At 36.3% G+C, this 11982-nt stretch overlaps 1 non-coding gene across 1 annotated transcript; it reads right to left on the reverse strand.

Annotated features, from left to right (window-relative positions):
- Window positions 1-10696: 10696 nt before the first annotated feature.
- LOC112781656 (small nucleolar RNA R71) lies at window positions 10697-10804 on the reverse strand. Its single transcript, XR_003192420.1, has one exon. It is a non-coding gene; the product is annotated as a small nucleolar RNA R71 (small nucleolar RNA).
- Window positions 10805-11982: the final 1178 nt, after the last annotated feature.

The raw sequence follows: 11982 nt of genomic DNA on the forward strand, positions 1-11982 counted from the left end.
GCTCAGCTTTTGAGGAGGTAAGAACTTGGCTAAGAAAACCGTGACCAGCTTATCCCAAGAGTTCAGGCTGTCTTTGGGTTGAGAGTCCAACCACACTCTAGCTCTGTCTTTTACCGCAAAAGGGAAAAGCATGAGCCTGTAGACCTCAGGATTTACTCCATTAGTCTTAACAGTATCACAGATCTGCAAGAATTCAGTTAAGAACTGAAAGGGATCTTCAGATGGAAGTCCATGAAACTTGCAGTTCTGCTACATCAGAGAAACTAGCTGAGGTTTCAGCTCAAAATTGTTTGCTCCAATGGTAGGGATGGAGATGCTTCTTCCATGTAAATTGGAATTAGGTGCAGTAAAGTCACCAAGCATTCTCCTTGTATTATTGTTGTTGGGTTCGGCTGCCATCTCCTTTACTTGTTCGAAATTTTCAATAAGGTTGTCTCTGGGTTGTTGTAATTTAGCTTCTCTTAGTTTCCTCTTCAGAGTCCTTTCAGGTTTTGGATCAGCTTCAACAAGAATGCCTTTTTCTTTGTTCCTGCTCATAAGAAAGAGAAGAGAACAAGAAAAGAAGAGGAATCCTCTATGTCACAGTAAAGAGGTTCCTTATTGTTAGTAGAAGAAGAAAAGGACTGGGGGTGAAGAAGAATGAAGAATCCAAACACAAGGGTAAGGATAGGAGCAGTGATGTGAGATAAGGAAATGTTAGTAGATGAATAAATAAATAGAAGGAGATGAGAGAGAGGGAGAATTTTCGAAAATAATTTTTTGAAAAAGAGTTAGTGATTTTCGAAAATAGTTTTTGAAAAAGGTTAGTAATTTTTGAAAATTAAAATAAAGAATGAAAATAATTAAACACTTATTTAAAAAGAAATTTTGAAAAAGGTGGAAGATATTTTCGAAAATTAGAGAGAGAGAGAGTTAGTTAGGTGGTTTTGAAAAAGATAAGAAACAAACAAAAAGTTAGTTAGTTAGTTAAAACAAATTTTGAAAAGATAAGAAGATATTTTTGAAAAGATATGATTGAAGTTAGTTTTGAAAAAGATTTGATTTTTAAAATCACAATTAATGACTTGATTCACAAGAAATCACAAGGTATGATTCTAGAACTTAAAGTTTGAATCTTTCTTAACAAGCAAGTAACAAACTTGAAATTTTTGAATCAAAACATTAATTGGTGATGTTATTTTCGAAAATTATGATATAAAATTAAGAAAAAGATTTTTGAAAAATATTTTTAGAATTTTCGAAAATAACTAAGAAAAATGAAAAAGATTTGATTTTTGAAAAAGATTTTGAAAAAGATAAGATTTTTAAATTGAAAATTTGATTTGACTCATAAAAACAATTGGATTTTTAAAAATTTTGAAAAAGTCAACTCAAATTTTCGAATTTGATGAGAGAAAAGAGGGAGAGATTTTTTTTTTTGATTTTTTTGAATTTTTATGATGAGAGAGAAAAACACTAAAAATGCTCAATGCATGGAAATTTTAGATCAAAACAATGAATGCATGCAAGAATGCTATGAATGTCAAGATGAACACCAAGAACACTTTGAAGATCATGATGAACATCAAGAACTTATTTTTGAAAATTTTATATGCAAAGAAAATATGCAAGACACCAAACTTAGAAATCTTTCATGTTTAGACTCTATGGATGCAAAAATGCACATGTAAAACAAGAAAAGACACAAAACATGAAAACATCAAGATCAAACAAGAAGACTTACCAAGAACAACTTGAAGATCATGAAGAACACTATGAATGCATGAATTTTCGAAAAATGAAAGATGAATATGCAATTGACACCAAACTTAAAACCTGACTCAAGACTCAAACAAGAAACATGAAATATTTTTTATTTTTATGATTTTCTAATTTTTTTTTTGGATTTTTTGAAAATTATTTGAAAAAGAAAAATAAGGATTTCAAAATTTTTAATATGAATTTCAGGAATCTTCAATTCTTAGTCTAAAGCTCCAATCTGAGGTTTAGACATGGCTTAATAGCCAGTCAAGCTTTAGCATAGATATAGGAGTAATTCATTCAATTTTAAGCCAAAACCTCTGTCCAAAAGAATTTAGACATGGTTTTATAGCCAGCATGCTTCAACATGCTTTATGAAACACTAGAATTCATTCTTAAAAATTCTAAAGAAAAATATATTTTTGAAAACATTTATTTTAAAATTTTTTTCGAAAACAAAGGAGAAATTTTTGAAAGATTTTTGAAAAATTTTTGAAAATAAAACAAAAAGAAAATTACCTAATCTGAGCAACAAGATGAACCGTCAGTTGTCCAAACTCGAACAATCCCCGGCAACGGTGCCAAAAACTTGGTGCACGAAATTGTGATCTTTGGTAATGGCTCCAAAAACTTGGTGCTCTAATCTCAAATTCATAATTTGTCACAACTTCGATACAACTAACCAGCAAGTGCACTGGGTCGTCCAAGTAATAAACCTTACGTGAGTAAGGGTCGATCCCACGGAGATTGTTGGTATGAAGCAAGCTATGGTCACCTTGTAAATCTCAGTCAGGCGGATAATAATTGATTATGGAGTTTTCGAAAATAATACTAATTAAACAGAAAATAAGGATAGAAACACTTATGTAATTCATTGGTGAGAATTTCAGATAAGCGTGTAGAGATGCTTTCGTTCCTCTGAATCTCTGCTTTCCTGCTGCCTTCATCCAATCAATTCTACTCCTTTCCATGGCTGGCTTTATGCAAGGGCATCACCGTTGTCAATGGGTACATCCCATCCTCTTGTGAAAATGGTCCAGATGCTCTGTCACAGCACGGCTAATCATCTGAGGTTCTCGATCATGCTGGAATAGGATTCACCCTCCTTTTGCGTCTATCACTACGCCCATCACTCGCGAGTTTGAAGCTTGTCACATTCATTCAATCCCATAATCCTACTCGGTATACCACAGACAAGATTTAGACTTTCCAGATTCTCATGAATGCCGCCATCAATCTAGCTTACACCACGAAGATTTTGATTAAGAGATCTAAGAGATAATCATTCAATCGAAGGTAGAACGGAAGTGGTTGTCAGGCACGCGTTCATAAGGAATGATGATGATTGTCACGTTCATCACATTCAGGTTGAAGTGAGAATGAATATCTTAGAAGCGGAATAAGTTGAATTGAATAGAAATCAGTAGTACTTTGCATTAATCTTTGAGGAACAGCAGAGCTCCACACCTTAATCTATGGAGTGTAGAAACTCTACCGTTGAAAATACATAAGTGAAAGGTCCAGGCATGGCCGAATGGCCAGCCCCCAAAACGTGATCTAAGATAGCAAACAACTGATCAAAAATATCTAATACAATAATAAAAAGTCCTATTTATACTAAACTAGTTACTAGGGTTTACAGAAGTAAGTAATTGATGCATAAATCCACTTCTGGGGCCCACTTGGTGTGTGCTTGGACTGAGCTTGAAGTCTACACGTGGAGAGGTCATTCTTGGAGTTGAACGCCAGTTTGTGTGCCAGTTTGGGCGTTGAACTCTACTTTGCAACTTGTTTCTGGCGCTGGACGCCAGAATTGGGCAGAGAGCTGGCGTTGAACGCCAGTTTGCATCGTCTAAACTTGAGAAAAGTATGGACTATTATATATTTCTGGAAAGCCCTGGATGTTGACTTTCCAACGCAATTGGAAGCGCGCCATTTTGAGTTCTGTAGCTCCAGAAAATCCATTTTGAGTGCAGGGAGGTCAGAATCCAACAGTATCAGCAGTCCTTCTTCAACCTCTAAATCTGATTTTTGCTCAAGTCCCTCAATTTCAGCCAGAAAATACCTGAAATCACAGAAAAACACACAAACTCATAGTAAAGTCCATAAAAGTGAATTTAACATAAAAACTAATGAAAACATCCCTAAAAGTAACCAGATTCTACTAAAAACATACTAAAAATAATGCCAAAAAGCGTATAAATTATCCGCTCATCGGTAATGAAAGACAGTATAAGTGCATATCAATGCAAAAGAAATACAAGTATCATAAAAGATTAGCATTGACTTATAATTAATAATACCCAACAATTTAAAACAAGTCACGAAGCACCAAAATAACGCAAGAAAAGATGCAACAGTTGAATAAGAACATTTAACACCAATGGTGAAATAATAGCTTAGAAAACAAAATAAAAATATGCACAAAATTAAAATGCAATGAATGAAAGTATGAAAATAAATTAAGTAAAATAGAATGAGAGTGAAGAAGGATGAGAAGTTAAAGAAGTGAAGAAGAAGAAGAAAGTAAGAAAGGAGGAAGAAAAAAAGAGAAATGATAAGATAACAAGAAACGGACGCGACGCGCGCACATGCATCACGCGTAAGCATGAAAATTGAGTTAGCCATACGACGCGTAACCATCGCCCACGCGTACGCGTGGATGGCCAAACATGCAAGTGACACGTGAGCATCGGTCATGCGTACGCGTGACAACTCGCGCGATTCCGGCACCAAGGCAGCCCAACTCTCTGTCAATTTCACCTTTTACGCCGATTTGGGTGTCCACGCATACGCGTCTGATAAACTCATATTTTATGATATATTTTATGCTCAATTTAAGGGATTTATTCAATCCTTCACTCACTTATTCATGTTAATTGCATGGTTTTACTTTCCCTTCCTTATTATGTGATGTATGTGAAAAACATGTTTCCTATGCTTTAAAAATAATTATTTTAATTACCTTTTTAATACCATTCGATGCTGTAATTTATGTGTTGAGTAGTTTCAGATCTTCTAAGGCAGGAAGGACTTAAAGGATGGAAAGGAAACATACAAAAATGGAAGGAAAGAACAAAATGGAGTTTTTGAAGAAGTTGGCAGCGACGCGAATGCGTGGGCGATGCGACCGCATGCCCAGCCCGAAGAGAGCGCGACGCGATCGCGTGAATGACGTGAACGCGTGCCACGAGCAAAACGCAGATGACGCGGACGCATGACTGAAGCGAACGCGTGATAAGGAAAACTCCAGATGACGCGACCGCATGACCCACGCGGACGCGTGACAGAGGCCACGCACCAGAAATTACAGAAAATGCTCCTAGCGATTTCTGAAGCCCTTTTCGGCCCAGATCCAAGTCCAGAAAGCACAGATCAGAGGTTATGAAGTGGGGGAATGCATCCATTCAAAAGAGAGTCTCCAATTAGTCACTTTTGATGATTTAGATGTAGTTTTTAGAGAGAGATTCTCTCCTCTCTCTTTTAGAATTTAGAATTAGGATTTCTTTTGCTTTCAGGATTATCTCTTTTCATCAGGTTCAATTTTCCTTTTTATTATCTTCTCAGTTTAATTTATGAACTTTTCTATGTCACAGATAATTCTCTTAATTAATGTTATTTGAGGTATTTCAGTTTATGATTGCTCTCTTTTGTTTATGTTACTGTTACTTTCAATATGAAGATATTTTTATTCGAGTAGATTTACTTTTCCCCTTTTGGTCTTGGTTAAGAAATCAGTAACTCAGGAGATATCAAGCTCAACGTGATCAATAATTGTTATCTTTGCTAATTGAATTGAACTTCAATAATTCCAGTCCTTTCTTAGGAATTGACTAGAACCTGAAGATCAGACTAATTAATCCACTTGATCTTCCTTTGCTTTAGTAAAGGCTAACTAAGTGGGATTAAGACTCAATCCTCATCACCATTGATAAGGATAACTAGGATAGGATTTCCAATTTCTCATACCTTACCAAAAGTTTATTTTACAGTCATTTACTTAATTTAATTGCAATTTAAATTCACTATCTCTCCTTACTTTCAAAACCCCAATTTACAATCTCCATAGCCAATAATAAGAACATACTTCCCTACAGTTCCTTGAGAAGATGACCCGAGGTTTAAATACTTCGGTTATCAATTTTAAAGGGGTTTGTTACTTGTAACAACGAAAATGTTTGTAAGAAAGGTTGATTGCTTGGTTTAGTAACTATACTTGCAATGAGAGTTTATTATAACTTCTAAACCATCAATCTTCTGTCTCTTCAAAAATGGCGCCGTTGCCGGGGAACTGCAATCGTGTGCCTTATTATTGGTTATTGTAAATATTTCTCTTTTACTTGTTTATCTGTTCTTATTTTCTTCTTTTATTTTTATTAGATACTATGAATTCTCACCCCTCTCGCTTTGAGTTTGGTTCTAATGTTGTTGAAAGGAGTGAAAGTTATAACAGGAACGTGCATCAAGGTCTAAGCAATCAAAGATGGATGGAGCCAAGAGGATCTGATCAACCCTTTAGGCAACAACACCCTCAAAGATATCATGGGCAAAGACTATTTTACAATGCATACCAAGCTAATAGATGTGGTGGACAACCTTGTAGTTACCAACAAGCCCCACCCTGTGCTTATAGACCATCCTTTCAACATAACTTCGAATCACTGATGAGCGGATAATTTATACGCTTTTTGGCATTGTTTTTAGTATGTTTTTAGTAGGATCTAGTTACTTTTAGGGATGTTTTCATTAGTTTTTATGTTAAATTCACATTTCTGGACTTTACTATGAGTTTGTGTGTTTTTTTGTAATTTCAGGTATTTTCTGGCTGAAATTGAGGGACTTGAGCAGAAATCAGATTCAGAGGTTGAAAAAGGACTGCTGATGTTGTTGGATTCTGACCTCCCTGCACTCAAAGTGGATTTTCTGGAGCTACAGAACTCGAAATGGCGCGCTTCCAATTGCGTTAGAAAGTAGACATCCTGGGCTTTCCAGCAATATATAATAGTCCATACTTTGGCCAAGAATTGACGACGTAAACTGGCGTTCAACGCCAGCCTTCTGCCCAAATCTGGCGTCCAGCGCCAGAAAAGGATCCAAAACCAGAGTTGAACGCCCAAACTGGCACAGAAACTGGCATTCAACTCCACAAATGGCCTCTGCACGTGCTACACTTAAGCTCAGCCCAAACACACACCAAGTGGGCCCAGGAAGTGGATTTATGCATCAATTACTCACTCATGTAAACCCTAGTGACTAGTTTATTATAAATAGGACCTTTTACTAGTCTTTTTGACCATCTTTGGTCTCAGTTTTATTCCATTGTTCATCTTAGGAGACTATTGATCTCGTTTAGGGGGCTGGCCATCTCGGCCATGCCTGGACCTTCACTTATGTATTTTCAACGGTAGAGTTTCTACACTCCATAGATTAAGGTGTGGAGCTCTGCTGTTCCTCAAAGATTAATGCAAGTACTACTGTTTTCTATTCAATTCATCTTATTTCGCTTCTAAGATATCCATTCGCACCCAAGAACGTGATGAAGGTGACGATTATGTGTGACGCTCATCACCATCTCCCCTATGAACGCGTGCCTGACAAACACTTCTGTTCTACATGAATTAAGCTAGAATGAATATCTCTTAGATCTCATAACAAGAATCTTTGTGGCGTAAGCTAGAATGATGGCGGCATTCAAGAGAATCCGGAAGGTCTAAACCTTGTCTGTGGTATTCTGAGTAGGATTCAATGATTGAATGACTGTGACGAGCTTCAAACTCGCGAGTGCTGGGCGTTAGTGACAGACGCAAAAGGAGGGTGAATCCTATTCCAGCATGATCGAGAACCGACAGATGAATAGCCGTGCCGTGACAGGGTGCGTGAGCATATGATTCACTGAGAGGAGGGGATGTAGCCACTGACAACGGTGATGCCCTTGCATACAGCCAGCCATGGAAAGGAGTAAGACTGATTGGATGAAGATAGCAGGAAAGCAGAGGTTCAGAGGAACGAAAAGCATCTCCATTCGCTTATCTGAAATCCCTGCCAATGAATCTACATAAGTACCTCTATCCCTATCTTACTATATAATATTCGAAAACACCATTATCACTTTATATCTGCCTGACTAAGATTTACAAGGTGACCATAGCTTGCTTCAAGCCAACAATCTCTGTGGGATCGACCCTTACTCACGTAAGGTTTATTACTTGGACGACCCAGTACACTTGCTGGTTAGTTGAACGGAGTTGTGTCCACACATAGTAAAGAGCCATAATAATGATTCCATACAATAACAAAGAGTACTACATTAATGTGATCACAATTTCATGCACCAAGTTTTTGGCGCCGTTGCCGGGGATTGTTTGAGTTTTCGGCAAGCTTTTGGTCCGGTAACATCAGTGCCAGATTCCCTTTTGATCCGGCAACAGCACCAAGTTTTTGGCGCCGTTGCCGGGGATTGTTCGAGTTTGGACAACTGACGGTTCATCTTGTTGCTCAGATTAGGTAATTTTCTTTTTATTTTATTTTCTTTTCAAAAATTTTTCAAAAATATTTCTAAAATTTTCTCATCTGTTTTCGAAAAAAATAAAAATGTTTTCAAAAATTTTATTCAAGATTTTTAAGAATGAATTCTAGTGTTTCATGAAATATGTTGAATCATATCTGGCTGTAAAGCCATACCCAAACTACTTTGGGATTGGTATTCAACTAATCACTCCAGCCCATGTAATTATATGTTGAAGCCTGGCTGGCTGTAAAGCCATGTCTAAATTTATTTGGACTGAGGCAGCAATTTGTTATCAAGAGCAAGCTAGTTGGAGTTAATCCACCTGCTACTGTTTCTGATTTACATGCTAAAGCTTGGCTGGCCATTGGCCATGTCTAGTGTTTTGGACTGGAGCTTTCTTTGAAAGCTTGGCTGGCTAGTGAGCCATGTCTAATTCCTGGACTGAAGCTTTAGACTAACATGGCAAGATTCCTGGAATTCATATTAAAAATTTTGGAATCCTCATTTTTCCTTTTAATTTTCGAAAAATATAAAATAAAAATCCAAAAACATTAGAAAATCATAAAAAAAAAATTTCAAAAATATTTTTTGTTTCTTGTTTGAGTCTTGAGTCGTATCATAAGTTTGGTGTCACTTGCATATGCATCTTGCATTTTTTTCGAAAATATCATGCATTCATAGTGTTCTTCATGATCTTCAAGTTGTTCTTGGTAAGTCTTCTTGTTTGATCTTGATGATTTTTTGTTTTGTGTCTTTTATTGTTTTTCATATGCATTTTTCGTTTCTTAGAGTCTAAACATGAAAGATTTCTAAGTTTGGTGTCTTGCATGTTTTCTTTGCATTAAAAATTTTTTCAAAAATATGTTCTTGATGTTCATCTTGACATTCAAAGTATTCTTGGTGTTCATCTTAATATTCATAGCATTCTTGCATGCATCACATGTTTTGATCTAAAAATTTCATGCATTGCATAATTTTCATGTTTTTCATAAAAATTTCAAAAATCAAAAAAATATCTTTCCCTTTTTCTCTCATCAAATTCGAAAATTTGGATTGACTTTTTCAAAAATTTTTTAAATCAAATTGTTTCTCATGAGTCAAATCAAATTTTCAATTTGAAAATCTTATCTTTTTCAAAATCTTTTTCAAAAATCAAATCTTTTTCAAAATTTTTAGTTATTTTCAAAAATTCCAAAAATATTTTTCAAAAATCTTTTTCTTATTTTTATATCAAATTTTCGAAAATAACATAATCAATTAATGTTTTGATTCAAAAATTTGAAGTTTGTTACTTGCTTGTTAAGAAAGATTCAAACTTTAAATTCTAGAATCATATCTTGTGATTTTAAAAATCAAATCTTTTTCAAAACTAATTTCAATCATATCTTTTCAAAAATATCTTCTTATCTTATCTTTTTCAAAAATATCTTTTCAAAATATCTTTTCTAACTTCCTAACTTCCTATCTTTTCAAAATTTGTTTCAACTAACTAACTAACTTTTTGTTTGTTTCTTAACTTTTTCAAAACCACCTAACTAACTCTCTCTCTCTCATTTTTCGAAAATATCTCTCCCCTTTTGCAAAATTTCTTTTTAATTTATTAATTATTTTAATTTTTAAATCTTAATTTTCGAAAATTACTAACACATTTTCAAAAACCAATTTTCAAAAATCACTAACTCCTTTTCAAAAATAATTTTCGAAAATTCCCTCTCTCTCTCTCATCCTATTCTATTTATTCATTCATATCCTAACATCTCATCTCACATCTCTTCCATTCGTACAGTTGCATTTCTTCCTTTACATCACATTCCTTGTCTCCCCCTTCTCTTCCACTCACAAAGGGATCCCTATACTGTGGTATAAAGGATCTCTATTATTATTATCATTTTTCTGGCCATTCTTCCTTGTCATATGAGCAGGAGCAAGGATAAGAACATTCTTGTGGAAGCAGATCCAGAACCTGAAAGGACTCTGAAGAGAAAATTAAGAGAAGCTAAAATACAACAATCCAGAGATAACCTTTCAGAAATTTTTGAACAGGCAGAGGAGATGGCAGCCGAAAATAATAATAATGCAAGGAGGATGCTTGGTGACTTTACTGCACCTAATTCCAATTTACATGGAAGAAGCATCTCCATTCCTGCCATTGGAGCAAACAACTTTGAGCTGAAACCTCAATTAGTTTCTCTGATGCAGCAGAACTGCAAGTTTCATGGACTTCCATCTGAAGATCCTTTTCAGTTCTTAACTGAATTCTTGCAAATATGTGATACTGTTAAGACTAATGGAGTAGATCCTGAAGTCTACAGGCTCATGCTTTTCCCTTTTGCTGTAAGAGACAGAGCTAGATTATGGTTGGATTCTCAACCCAAAGACAGCCTGAACTCTTGGGATAAGCTGGTCACGGCTTTCTTAGCCAAGTACTTTCCTCCTCAAAAGCTGAGCAAGCTTAGAGCTGATGTTCAAACCTTCAGACAGAAAGAAGGTGAATCTCTCTATGAAGCTTGGGAAAGATACAAACAGTTGACCAAAAAGTGTCCTTCTGACATGCTTTCAGAATGGACCATCCTGGATATATTCTATGATGGTTTATCTGAGCTATCAAAGATGTCACCGGACACCTCTGCAGGTGGATCCATTCACCTAAAGAAAACGCCTGCAGAAGCTCAAGAACTCATTGACATGGTTGCTAATAACCAGTTTATGTACACTTCTGAAAGGAATCCTGTAATCAATGGGACGCCTATGAAGAAGGGAGTTCTTGAGGTTGATACTCTGAATGCCATATTGGCTCAGAACAAAATATTGACTCAGCAAGTCAATATGATTTCTCAGAGTCTGCATGGAATGCAAGCTGCATCCAACAATACTTAAGAAGCATCTTCTGAAGAAGAAGCTTATGATCCTGAGAACCCTGCAATAGCAGAGGTAAATTACTTAGGTGAACCTTATGGAAACACCTATAACTCAACATGGAGAAATCATCCAAATTTCTCATGGAAGGATCAAAAGCCCCAACAAGGCTTTAATAATGGTGGAAGAAACAGGTTTAGCAATAGCAAACCTTTTCCATCATCAACTCAGCAACAGACAGAGAACTCTGAACAAAATGCTTCTAATTTAGCAAATCTAGTCTCTGATCTATCCAAGGCCACTGTAAGTTTCATGAATGAAACAAGATCTTCCATTAGAAATCTGGAAGCACAAGTGGGCCAGCTGAGTAAAAGGATCACTGAAATCCCTCCTAGTACTCTCCCAAGCAATACAGAAGAGAACCCAAAAGGAGAGTGCAAGGCCATTGACATAAGCGCCATGGCCGAACCTGTGAGGAGAGGAGAGGACGTGAATCCCAAGGAGGAAGACCTCCTGGGACGTCCAGTGATCAATAAGGAGCTTCCCTCTGGGGAACCAAAGGACTCTGAGGCTCATCTAGAGACCATAGAGATTCCATTGAACCTCCTTATGCCCTTCATGAGCTCTGATGAGTATTCCTCTTCTGAAGAGAATGAGGATGTCACTGAAGAGCAAACTGCCAAGTTTCTTGGTGCAATCATGAAGCTGAATGCCAAATTATTTGGCATTGACGCTTGGGAAGTTGAACCTCCCTTGTTCATCAATGAACTAAGTGATCTGGATCAACTGACATTGCCTCAGAAGAGACAGGATCCTGGAAAGTTCATAATCCCTTGTACCATAGGCACCATGATCTTTAAGGCTCTGTGTGACCTTGG

Source organism: Arachis hypogaea, chromosome 19, assembly GCF_003086295.3.
Source record: "Arachis hypogaea cultivar Tifrunner chromosome 19, arahy.Tifrunner.gnm2.J5K5, whole genome shotgun sequence".
In the NCBI taxonomy this organism is placed as follows: Eukaryota; Viridiplantae; Streptophyta; class Magnoliopsida; order Fabales; family Fabaceae; genus Arachis; species Arachis hypogaea.